Source organism: Drosophila arizonae, chromosome 5 (assembly GCF_054131065.1).
Source record: "Drosophila arizonae isolate 15081-1271.41 chromosome 5, UAZ_ARI_1.0, whole genome shotgun sequence".
NCBI classification, from domain to species: Eukaryota; Metazoa; Arthropoda; class Insecta; order Diptera; family Drosophilidae; genus Drosophila; species Drosophila arizonae.
The window spans coordinates 19,029,099-19,033,862 of NC_142925.1; the positions used below are offsets into that span (position 1 = coordinate 19,029,099).

General features: G+C 34.5%; 1 long non-coding RNA gene and 1 other non-coding gene across 2 annotated transcripts; one reads left to right on the forward strand and one right to left on the reverse strand.

Moving 5' to 3' along the window:
* Positions 1–107, reverse strand: LOC149268641 (U6 spliceosomal RNA). The gene has a single exon (XR_016270691.1). It is a non-coding gene; the product is annotated as a U6 spliceosomal RNA (small nuclear RNA).
* A 2,136-nt stretch (positions 108–2,243) lies between these two features.
* On the forward strand, positions 2,244–4,219 carry LOC149268642 (uncharacterized). Its single transcript, XR_016270399.1, has 2 exons — positions 2,244–2,921; positions 2,972–4,219. It is a non-coding gene; the product is annotated as an uncharacterized LOC149268642 (long non-coding RNA).
* The last annotated feature ends 545 nt before the right edge of the window (positions 4,220–4,764 follow it).

A 4,764-nucleotide genomic window follows, 5' to 3' on the forward strand; every position in this document is an offset into this window, starting at 1 on the left:
GTCCCTGTGAAACGATTCACGATTTTGCGAGTCATCCTTGCGCAGGGCCCATGCTAATTTTCTCTGTATCGTTCCAATTTTAGTATATGTTCTGCCGAAGCAAGAACATATTTATAATCAAAAACAATATTATTAAAAATATAATATAATATATAATAATTATACATATTACTAACCCGAATGCTTCAGGTAGTCAGTAAGCAATAAAATATATATATATTATAAAAAAAAAAAATTATATCATTATATGCAAATAATATTTGAATTATGCACCTAAAAAATATAAATGTTCTAGGAATTCTATATACATATATAGCAGCGATTGAGTGGCCCAGCAATATCTGAACAGATTTCAATTATATTTAGCACTTATAAGTATGCTACGCTTTTTATGCGCTTTGCACTTTTTACGCCAGCCACCAGAAGATTGTTGTTTTTTTTTTATTTTTGTCCATTATAAGACGTGTCTTAACTATTTATGTTCAAGTTGGCACTTGATGGCTGCTTTACGGACTTCCGACACGAGCGCTTTTTCCAATTGCCATTCAGTCCGCAGCCCTTAGACTCGACTCGACTCGCCTCGCCTCGACACCCACCGCATCCCTTGGCCCACTCACACCGCTCCAGTGCAGCTGTCGTTGACATTGAATTCTGTAGGATGGCACCTAAAAATAGGCAAAGAGCAGAGTTAGATTTATTCCTCTTCCTTTTATTTTCATATTTCTTTGCAACATTTCTTTTTATATACATACATATATATATTTTATGTTGCCTTTTGGTATTTGAGTTTAGCAACAGCCAAACAGGAAATTGCATAAAGTGTACGAGTCGCTGCCAAGAAGCCAAAGCCGTTGATTAAAAATTGAACAGCAAGAAATATAAATAAATAAATAAATAAAAATGTACAAACATATTTCTGCACATGAACCAACAGCAGCCAGTTAGCCGTAGATGAGGCGGGCCGGAGTCAGTCGTAAGACGCAGCAGCTTAAATCGGTTTGCCAATGGCAACGCCGCACAAATAAAATCAAACTTCAAGGGTCACTTCCGCTTCAAATAGCAAATCGGGTTTCTATCTGCTGCGCCCCTCAGTCCTCCATCCAGCTCCAACGTTCGCCCGTTCGCGCTGTCCACAAAAGTCCATCCAGAAATGAAGCAGTTGCCTCCACAACTGCTGAGCCGGCGCACGCATTCGTATAATTTTCTTAAATTAGTTTCCGGCAAAAATTTTGTCGTTGCTCTGCGCTTTTTCAAGCCGCTTGTTTTGCAGCGCTCAACTGGAAATATTGACATTTCTGATTTTGCCCAGAGTCCTTCAGGCAATCTACTCATCGCACGCCACGCCCCCTCTTTTCCCACTGAAGTGTGCTCGCTTTTTCCCCGAAAAAAGTATATACATATACATTTGCGATGCTGGCAACGATGCTTAGCGTGCAAATCAGGACGACCTGCCTGAGTGGCCATTGAAAGCGGCTCAGAGTTCTTGAAAAGGCGCCGAAGGATAAATGTGCGCCAGTGCGGCAATAATCGGACTGATCGGCCAGCCACTAAAAGGCGCATTGCTTCCATTTTCTTTTCTCTTGCTCTTATTTTGCCTGAAGCCAGAGAGTACTGATATTTGTAACTATGTGGAATGATATCGTATATATTAATTATGCAGTTTTTATTAAGTAGCAAATTAATATAAGAATGCAGTTATGTGAGCATATATATTAAAATATGTATATATGGAAGCTATAGAACGTATATATAGAAAGTAGATTTTATAATACCTTTAATATATAAACATGTACCTAATACTATATAATATATACCTAATACAGAAACGTGCATTTAAATTTTGTTGCTTAGGGCAGTAGAAAAAATGCTTTGCTAAATTAAACTCAATAAAGTCCAATTTTATGAGGTGTACCTATTATTTTCATCATGAGTGTATATAGAAATATGTATATATAGAAGCTATAGAAAGTAGCTTAAGTATTATTTATTTAATATTATAAGAACATCATAAAGGTCCATGAAGAATATTTATTATATATTATTTATATATAATATAACATAATGATTTATTTATTTAATTTATTATATAATAGTAGCACTTCACTATACATTAATTGAATTTATAATAATATTATAAAAATAATGTATAATATTCATTATTTATATAGTAAATTTGTATAATATGTATTTATAATATTATTATAAATTCAATTAATGTATTTTTAAGTAATACTGTTATATGAAATCTATATATATAAAAGAAAGTTGTGTAAAAGTGAAGACTGCTTATAACTTGATTTGGGCTGAACCAATTTTCATGGTTTTTGATTTGTTGGATTTGTCTCCGCAACGAGTTTAGTATAGGGTCTTAAAAATACTGAAAAAATTTGCCGAATACTTGAAAAACGCGGTTTTTTCCCCAAATGTTCAAATTTTTTTTATACCCAGTAGGCTTGGTAACAGTGACAGTTTTGACAATAGTGTAGAAGTAAATAAACAAATGTAGTCAGTCAGTCTACGGTCTCCTGACCTCGAGCAGACCTGACTATTCAAAAAAAAAAAAAAAAATTTTCAAATCAAAAGGAAAATATTTCAAATCAAAAATCTGCAAAAAATCAAAAGATTAAAACCTGACTGTTCAAAAAATAAATAAAAAATTAAAAATTCGAAATTAAAAAAAAAAAAAGGTAATTATTAAAAAGTGTATTTTTGGCTTTTTATATTTTCGGACTTTTAAACTTTATAAATATTTCAAATCAAAAATCTGCAAAAATTAAAAAAAAAATCAAAAGATTAAAACCTAACAATCAAAAATAAATAAAAAATTCAAAATTCAAAATTCGAAATTAAAAAAAAAAAAGTTAATTATTAAAAATTGTATTTTTGGACTTTTGCAAAAGCTAAATATCTCGAAAGTTCAGGTATTTGTTTGTCTCAAACATAAATTTGTGTAAATTATTTATAATTACAGTATTACTATTAATAAAAATGCCGCGTCCTAGAAGATCTAATCTTTCCCGGCGGACCCATAATGCAATTAGGCAACGGAATAGCGCGAGTCAATTATCTGACGAAGAGCGAGAAATCGCCCGAGAAAGGCTCCGCGTTAGTACCCAGGGAAGAAGGGCCTTAATTCGTGCTTCTCAAAGAGAGGCAGCCCGTGAAATGGCAATAAGAAATGGTTCAAGGATTGATTTGAATCGAGCAGCGTTTCGATATGATTGCACCATTGATTACAGCTTGAATCGTTTAGTTTGCATTGGTCCAATGGACGTTGTTTGCTAGCATTGTGGCGCATTGAAGTTTGCTGGTGAAACGCCCGGTTTGTGCTGCCTTAGTGGTAAAGTGACATTGCCATTAGCGGTCACCATAGCCATTGCGTTCCCTGCTTTATGGCGAAACACTAGAATCACGACATTTTCTAGCGAACACTCAAAAATACAATGCCTGTTTCCAAATGACATAATTTGGGGCGGAAAATATTGGAGACGGATATTTAAGGTAATTTACGTTAAAAATTTTATTTTCTATGACTGCCAAAAAAAAATTTTGAATAATGTAGTTTGTTAGATTTCTGTAAATAGTGTTTGTAAATATAACTATAATAACTATGGCTTTGAATTTAAAGATTCAAGGCCAGATTTGCCATCGCATTGGATCATTGCAACCTATTGAAGATGCACAGCAAAAATTCTTGCAAATATACTTCATGGGCAATATGGAAGAACAACTTGACCGGCGTCAAGAAATGAACACAGCTATGAAAAGAGCAATTCTCCATGATTTGCATGCTTAGAAATTTAAACCAACCAAAACTGTGCAATGGAACGCGTTTGGTGATAAGAAAACTGATGAGCAATGTGATTCACGCGTTGATACTCAAAGGAAAATTTAAAGATGAGGAAGTTCTTATTCCTAGGATTCCGATGAGCTCAACAGATATGCCCTTTGAATTTAAACGAATTCAATTCCCGCTTCGTCTTGCCTTCGCCATGACGATCAACAAGTCACAGGGCCAATCTTTGACTATTTGTGGCCTCAATCTAGAAAATGCGTGTTTTTCTCATGGTCAATTGTACGTGGCATGCTCACGTGTTGGCAAACGATCCGCATTATTTGTTCTTGCACCCGGCCAAAAAACGAAGAATGTCGTTTACAAGGTGCTTGAATGAAAATCCGATTAATAAATTTATCAGTGTATCCCAGCCTGAACAACATAGCTTTCAACAATTTTTTACCTAGAAATAATATAGAGGGCAATGCAACGTTTGCCGGGCCAGCTAGTAATTAATAAATTATTAAATAAATAAATATATTAAATAAATAAATATAAATTTATGAATACTTTTTTATTGTTTCATTATTGTTTCATATTAAACACATTTCTAATCAGTTTCGATACAACACTTGCAGCCGCTGTGGCTACACTGTGTTATATTAAGCTCCTACAAAAGCCACAAATTTATTTGCTGTAACAAGAAATTAATCTGTTAATTCCTCTATTTGGCCATTTGCCCATTTGCAGTTGAGCAAAACACATTGTCTGTTCATTTTCGCAGAATGTGGCCATAACGAACAGCAGGCGCGCACAATGGGCACAGGTAAATCACCATAATTGCACATAAATGAATAAGGCCAGTCATATACATATATAAGCACATGCACGCTGACACACACACGCACACACATACACACAACAAGGAGTTGGCCTTGGGTTTTGCGCCTTTTTCGGCGACGTCTTTGACTTGTTCGCTCACTTGACTT